Raw genomic sequence first — 8534 nt, 5'->3', positions numbered from 1 at the left:
TGGGGCTGCCTTTGAAGTTACTTGCGTGATTAGTGCAGAGAGCACATTTTCTCGCCTGGGACACATGGGGCCTTACAATTTCATCGGCTGTATCGCTTCAGCCCAAGAGGAAATGCCAGGAGATAAGGACAACGTCTAGCAGCCAAAGGAAAGCTGTCGGGGCCGAGATACGGCTACATTTCACGCCACACAAACGACCCGAATCCCACTCCTTTAACATTTGAATGCTTTATGTTTTATTCTTAATTGTCTACAGTGTGTCGTGTTGTTACTTGCGAGCGGAGCACCAAGGCACATTCCTTGTATGTGTACACACTTGGCTAATAACATTTATTCAATCCATTTCAATTTCTTCTCTTTAAATGATGGCCTAAAGCTGTACAAAGTTCAGAAAACGCATGATAAACAAGACACCCATGGTGAATGCGATAAGGCAGTATACAATCCTAGTAAAGGAGTGCAGGCCATTAATTTTCCACCTAGAGGTTACACAATGGCTAATGGTGGATCTTTCTTCTATAGGTTGGGATTGCAGATGCTGGTTTACACCAAAGTGCTGGAGTAACTCAGCGGGTCAGGCAGCATCTCTGGAGAACATGGATAGGCGACGTTTCACAGAGTGCTGGAGTAACTCAGCGGGTCAGGCAACATCTCTGGAGAACATGGATAGGCGACGTTTCACAGAGTGCCGGAGTAACTCAGCGGGTCAGGCAACATCTCTGGAGAACATGGATAGGCGACGTTTCACAGAGTGCTGGAGTAACTCAGCGGGTCAGGCAACATCTCTGGAGAACATGGATAGGCGACGTTTCGCAGAGTGCTGGAGTAACTCAGCGGGTCAGGCAGCATCTCTGGAGAACATGGATAGGCGACGTTTCGCAGAGTGCTGGAGTAACTCAGCGGGTCAGGCAGCATCTCTGGAGAACATGGATAGGCGACGTTTCGCAGAGTGCTGGAGTAACTCAGCGGGTCAGGCAGCATCTCTGGAGAACATGGATAGGCGACGTTTCGCAGAGTGCTGGAGTAACTCAGCGGGTCAGGCAGCATCTCTGGAGAACATGGATAGGTGACGTTTCACAGAGTGCTGGAGTAACTCAGCGGATCAGGCAGCATCTCTGGAGAACATGGATGGGTGACGTTTCGGGTCGGGACCCTTCTTCAGAAGCATTGTGGTCAGGGAGGGCCGGGGGGATGGGGAGAATGCAGGACAAGATGTATTGTAAGCATTGGTAGGAGTTGGTGATGTCTCGGGTCGTGACCGTTCCTCAGACCGAGAGACAGGAAACTAGAGGCACGAAACGGTACTGGACAAATCAGAGGTGGGTTCTTTCCCTACACACATAATCGTGCAGCAACTCAGCGGGCCAGGCAGCATAATAATAATAATATATTCCTTTATTTGTCCCACACCGGGGAAATTTATAGCGTTACAGCAGCAAAGTGGATAGCAAGAGATCATTCATTATAAATAAAAGTAAAGACAAGGATAAATGGTCATCATTTACTGTGTATTCCTTAGCTGTTACTGTTGACTCTTCTGCTGGGAGCAGTGCTGGTTGTGCAGTCTCACAGCAGCGGGAAGGAAGGACCTCCGATATCTCTCCTTCACGCACTTGGGGTGAAGGAGTTTGTCACTGAAGGAGCTATTCAGTGCAGTGACCTGCATGGGGAGGGAGTCGTTGTCCAGCAGCGATGTTATCTTTGCCATCACCCTCCTCTCTCCCACCGCATCTCTGGAGAGAAGGAATGGGTGATGTTTTGGGCTCTTTCACGTTGGGGCGGGAGGGTTAGGAGGAGGGACCCAAGTTAGATTGTGTTCCCTGCAAGTTGAATGGGTCTCCAAAACTCGGGAGGATAGTGCTAGTGTACTATCGCTGGTCGTTGTAGGATCCAGTGTAGGATCGCTGGTCGGCGCGAACTGGGTCACTCCTCTGCTCCAACTAAAACTATATTCTACTGGCCATTGTGATTGAGCCCCTGAGCACAATATACGTTCAAGGACTGGCAGAATGCGAGTGCAAAACACGAGGCCGTCTCTCTTGAAGTTGAGGAAACGTGCAACACCTAAGGTCCTACATGTGGACCACAAGCAATCTCAGGCCCCAGCTCCTTGGTCCATTTCCCTGCGGTTGGAAGCTTGTGCACAAGTAACTGCAGATGTTGGTTTACAAAGAATGATAAAGGACTGGAGTAACACAATGGGTCTGGCGGCATCTCTGGAGACCATGGATGGTCGACGTTCCTGGTCAGGAAATGACAAGGCGTCACTGTGGCGCAGCGGTAGAGTTGCTGCCTCACAGCCGCCATAGACCCGGGTTCGATCCTGACCACGGGTGCTGTCTGTACGGAGTTTGTACGTTCTCCTTGTGACCGCGTGGGTTTTCTCCGGGTGCTCCGGTTTCCTCCCACACTCCAAAGACATACAGGTTTGTAGGCTAATTGGTTTGTAAAAATTGTAAATTGCCCCTGGTGTGTAGGATAGTGTTAGTGTTCAGGGATCGCTGGTCGGCATGGACTCAAAGGGCCGAAGGGCCTGTTTCCGCGCTGTATCTCTAAACTAAACCAAACTAAAAGGCGCAAAGTGCTGGAGTAGCTCAGCAAGTCAGGCAACATCTCTGAATCTGAAAATGGTTCCCGACCCAAAATGTCACCGATCCATGTTCTCCAGAGATGTTCTGCCTGACCCGCTCCGCCAGCGGTATTCCGTAAAATGGGATTACATCGAACAGCACAGCACAGGAACAGGCCCTTCGGCCCACGTTGCCCATGTCAAACACAATGCCAAGTTAAACGAATCTCCTCTGCCTGCACGCGATCCATTATCATTCCATATTCCTTGTACCTATTGAAAAGCATTAAACGTCTCTATCGTGTCTGCCTGCACCACCACCTTGGCAGCGTGTTCCAGACACTCAACACACTCTGCCACCACTACCTTGGCAGCGTGTTCCAGACACTCACCACCCTCTGCCTGCACCACCACCTTGGTCTTGTTCCAGACACTCAACACCCTCTGCCTGCACCACCACCTTGGTCTTGTTCCAGACACTCAACACCCTCTGCCACCACCACCTTGGCAGCGTGTTCCAGACACTCGCCACCCTCTGCCACCACCACCTTGGCAGCGTGTTCCAGACACTCAACACCCCCTGCCACCACCACCTTGGCAGCGTGTTCCAGACACTCGCCACCCCCTGCCACCACCACCTTGGCAGCGTGTTCCAGACACTCGCCACCCCCTGCCACCGCCACCTTGGCAGCGTGTTCCAGATACTCAACACCCTCTGCCACCACCACCTTGGCAGGGCTTGTTCCAGACACCCACCACCCTCTGCCACCACCACCTTGGCAGGGCATGTTCCAGACACCCACCACCCTCTGCCACCACCACCTTGGCAGGGCTTGTTCCAGACACCCACCACCCTCTGCCACCACCACCTTGGCAGGGCTTGTTCCAGACACCCACCACCCTCTGCCACCACCACCTTGGCAGGGCTCGTTCGAGACACTCGCCGCCCTCTATGTAAAAAACAACTTGCTCCACCCATCTTCTTTAAACTTTGACCCTCTCACCTTAAAGCTATGCCCTCTCGTCTCTGACATTCCAACCCTGGGGAAAAGGTCTATCCCTGCCTGCCGATTCCATTCCAACTTCCATTCACTCCTCAGCTCACATCTTGAAGGAAATCTGTGCACAATATCTCAATGTTACAATTCGCAAGTTCTCCAATTCTGCAAACTGAATTCTTCAACTCCCCCTCCCATTCCCAGTCTGACCTTTCTGTCATGGGCCTCCTCCATAGTGAGTCCCACCGGAAATTGGAGGAACAGCACCTCATATTTCGCCTGGGCAGCTTGCAGCTCAGTGGTATGAACGTCGACTTCTCCAACTTTAGATAGTTCCTCTGTCCCTCTCTTCCCCTCCCCCTTCCCAGATCTCCCACTGTCTTCCTGTCTCCACCTATATCCCTCCTTTGTCCCGCCCCCCTGACATCAGTCTGAAGAAGGGTCTCGACCCGAAACGTCACCCATTCCTTCTCTCCTGACATGCTGCCTGACCTGCTGAGTTACTCCAGCATTTTGTGAATAAATACCTTCGATTTGTACCAGCATCTGCAGTTATTTTCTTACAATACTCCAAATGTGGCCTCACCAATGCCTTTTACAACCGTAACATAACTTCTATACTCAATACACCGACTGATGAAGGCCAATCCGCCAAAAGCCTTCGTCGACCACCCTACCTACCTGTGACTCCACTTTCAAGGAACTATGTACCTGCACTCCTAGTTCCCTCTGCTCTATAACACTCCCCAGAGATGGTATAATCACACTGTGTAGATCCTGCCCATATTAGACATTCCAAAATGCAACACCTCACACTTATCTGCATTGAACTCCATTGGCCATTCCTCAAGATCCTACTGCAATTTTTGACAACCATCTTTGCTATGTACCATTCCACTCAATTTAGTGTCATCTGCAAACTTGCTAATCATGCCTTATACATTCTCATCCAAATTGTTTTAAGAAGGTTCTCGGCCCGAAACATCCTCCATCAGTCTGAAGAGTCTCGACCCGAAACGTCACCCATTCCTTCCCTCCAGAGATGCCGCCCTTTCCAGAGTTGCTCCAGCTTTTTGTGTCTATTGTTGATACAAATCCCAAACAGCAATGGGCCCAGCACCGATCCCTGAGGCACACCACTAGTCATAAGCCTCCAGTCTGAAAAACACCCTTCCACCATCACCCTGTAGCGACCATAGAGAGTGGTCCTAGTCGTCGAACCCTCAGATTGGCCAGCAAGGTCATGTGTGGGTGCGACCGTAGGGATTGGTCCAGAGAGCGACACCGCTGATTGGACAGCATTGTCATGTGCGCTTTTGGCGCCCGAAAAGAGTCAGTTGGGAGACGTCTTCGAAGAGAACAGTTAGTTTTAATGGTTGTCCGTTATCTTGTTAAGAAAACTTTGTAATCGAATATTGCTGTCGCAATAAACTTCTTCAACAAAGAACAAGTTTCCAGACTCGCCATATTGGTGACCCCGACGTGATCTGGGCGATCACCAACCATGAATGAATACGACGCCCCTTGTTGGCTGCTGCGCCCGGCACACCGGAGCTAAGCGCGGTCAGCGTTCACCTTCCGTCGTTTTGGACACATCAACCACAATCTTGGTTTGTCCACACCGAAGCCCAGTTTCACTTAAGAAACATCTCGGCAGATGCGACGAAATACTACTACCTCGTCAGCGCTCTATCGCCGGAGACAACCACACGGGTGATGCGGTTCATCGTAAACCCTCCCGCGGAAGACAAGTACGAGGCCATGAAGGCACTGTTACTACGAACCTTCGGGTTCAGTAGGCATGACCGAGCTAAAAAACTTCTGCACCTACCGGATCTCGGAGATCGGCTGCCGTCCGTTCTCATGGCTGAGATGTTAACGCTAGCAGGTGAACACACGGATTGCCTCATGTTCGAGCAGGCATTCCGAGAAGCTTCCCGAAGATGTCAAACTCATGCTCACGGATTGTTCTTTTAAGGACCCCGTGGCATTTGCAGATAAAGCTGATGCGCTCATGGCATCCAAATCGAAAGGAAGCGGTTCGATCAACAAGGTCTCGACATCAGTGACCACGCCACAGCGACATCAAGATGGCGCCGCGTCTCCCGCCATTTCTCCAAAAGCCCGCCAAAAGGATCCGCACAAGCGCGGCTGGTGCTATTACCATCTACGATGGGGTGGAGAATCCCGCAACTGCCGCTCACCTTGTACCTTCTCGGGAAATGCCTCGGCCGATCGTACATAGGGGCAGTTGCGATTGGCCAGAACCGACGCCTCTACGTCCGAGACCGATTCACGGACACGGAATTTTTGGTGGACACGGGAGCCATAGTCAGTATAGTGCCGCCGACCGACCTTGAGACCAGATCGGGTAAGACAGGTCCCACCCTCATCGCGGTTAATGGCAGCCCCATCCGCACGTTTGGTACGCGGAAGATGTCCCTGGTTTTAGGCCTCCGCACGTATGAATGGCCATTCATTATAGCAGACGTCAGCCAAGCGATCCTAGGCGCAGATTTTCTCTGGGCCTTTTCACCCGCACAGCCCGACTGTCCAGGCCGTCGTCGCGGCCCCCGACTCGTATGCTGAGGTCCTGGCGGAGTTTCCAGAGCTGCTCATCCAGCGTTTCGACGCCCTTTTGGCCAAGCATGGCGTTGTCCACCACATCCGCACCGAGGGCCCCCCCGTTTTTGCTCGGGCCCGGAGGCTACCGCCCGACAAGCTGGTGGTGGCGCGGGAGGAATTTAGGAAGATGGAGGAAATGGGCATTGTCCGTCAGTCCGACAGCCCGTGGGCCTCGCCGTTGCATATGGTCTCCAAAGCATCTGGGGGGTGGAGATCATGTGGCGATTATCGGCGTCTCAACACTGTCACCACGGCTGATCGCTACCCCATACCGCACCTGCAGGACTTCTCGTCTGGGCTGGAAGGTGCGGTCGTGTTCTCCAAGATCGATTTGGTGCGGGGCTACCACCAGATCCCTGTGCGTCCGGAGGACATACCAAAAACTGCCACGATCACTCCGTTCGGGTTGTTCGAATGGTTGCGCATGCCTTTCGGTTTAAAGAACGCGGCACAGGCTTTCCAGCGACTGATGGACCGTGTGGGTCGGGGTTTACCTTTTGTGTTTATTTATTTAGATGACATCCTGGTCACCAGCCCCTCAGTGCAGGAACACCGCGCCCACTTGCGGACTGTATTCCAGCGGCTCCAAGACCACGGGCTCACCCTCCAAGTGTCAATTCGGCCTCCCTTCTCTTGATTTCTTAGGGCACCGAATCACCCCTGCCGGCGCCACCCCTTTGCCCGAGAAGGTGGAGGCTATCCGGGCATTTCCCAGGCCCACCACAGTGAAGGGTCTGCAGGAGTTCGTAGGCATGGTGAACTTCTACCATAGGTTCGTCCCGGCAGCAGCACGGGTCATGCGCCCGCTCTTCCAGTGCCTTGCGGGTAAACCTGTAGAGTTGATATGGTCCCCGGCCGCGGAGTCGGCTTTTGCAGCAGCTAAGGCGGCTTTGGCAGACGCCACCATGCTTGTCCACCCGAGCGCCTCCGCCCCCACGGCCCTGACGGTTGATGCATCAGACGTGGCGGTGGGAGGGGTTTTGGAACAGCAGGTCGGTGGCCTTTGGCAGCCCTTGGCGTTTTTCAGCCGGCAACTGAGTTCGGCTGAGCTGAATTATAGCGCCTTTGACCGAGAGCTTCTGGCCCTCTACTTAGCTGTCCGTCACTTTAGGTATTTCCTAGAAGGCCGCCCGTTTGTGGCCTTTACGGACCATAAACCATTAACGTTTGCTTTTTCCAAATTGTCCGACCCATGGTCGGCCCGCCAACAGCGGCACTTGACTGCCATCTCAGAGTTTACCACCGATGTCCGTCATGTCGCTGGTAAGCTTAATGCCGTTGCTGACGCCCTGTCTCGGCCTGCTGTTTCCCCCATTTCAGCGGTAGACTGCGAGGTGGATCCCCAGGAGCTTGCGGAGGCACAGCTTCTGGCGGATACCGCCTCGGTATACCAGTCCACCACTTCGGGGTTGAAGTTGGCTCAGGTAGCCTGCGGGCCAGAAGGCACAAAAGTCTGGTGTGATGTTTCCCTTCCCCGTCCCAGTCCGGTAATGCCGCCCTCCCTTCAGCGCCGGGTTTTCGATGCCATTCACGGGCTGGCGCACCCGTCCATCCGCTCCACCTCTGCGTTAGTAGCCGCTCGGTTTGTCTGGCATGGCCTGCGTAAACAGGTAGCTGTTTGGGCTCGTTCCTGCGTTCCCTGCCAGACCGCTAAAGTCCAGCGCCATGTCCAGCCCCCGGTACAGGAGTTTGAGGTCCCAACGGTCCGTTTTTTCCACATTCACGTGGATTTAGTCAGGCCCTTGCCTTCCTCCCGGGGCTACACCCATCTCCTCACGGTGGTGGATCTGTTCACCCGGTGGCCAGAGGCTTTCCCATTGTCAGATACCTCTGCTGCCTCTTGTGCCAGGACTTTGGCCCTCCATTGGGTGGCACGTTTCGGGGTTCCGGCTGTTATTACCACCGAGAGGGGGCCACAGTTCACTTCGACCCTCTGGGCCACGCTAGCAGAGCTGTACGATTCCCGGTTACAACACACCACAATGTACCACCCCCAGGCTAATGGGCTTGTGGAGAGGTTCCACCATCAACTCAAGGCGGCCCTCAGTGCAAGGCTAGAAGGCCCGGACTGGGTAGACCAACTTCCCTGGTTCCTTCTGGGCATCCGGACTGCTCCTAAGCAGGATCTCGGTGCTTCGTCCGCGGAGCTAGTATATGGCTCGCCACTTCGAGTACCCGGGGATTTGCTTCCGGACCCCTCCGGCCAGCTGCCTCCAGTCCCGTCAGTCTTAGCATCGCTCCGGGCACACGTGGGTTCCCTGGCCCCGGTTCCGACTTCACTATGGTACACGAACCGCCTGCTCTGAAGGACTGTGAGTTTGTATTTCTGCGTAAGGATGCCC

Source organism: Rhinoraja longicauda, chromosome 23, assembly GCF_053455715.1.
Source record: "Rhinoraja longicauda isolate Sanriku21f chromosome 23, sRhiLon1.1, whole genome shotgun sequence".
In the NCBI taxonomy this organism is placed as follows: domain Eukaryota; kingdom Metazoa; phylum Chordata; class Chondrichthyes; order Rajiformes; family Arhynchobatidae; genus Rhinoraja; species Rhinoraja longicauda.
This window is presented reverse-complemented; position numbering follows the sequence as displayed.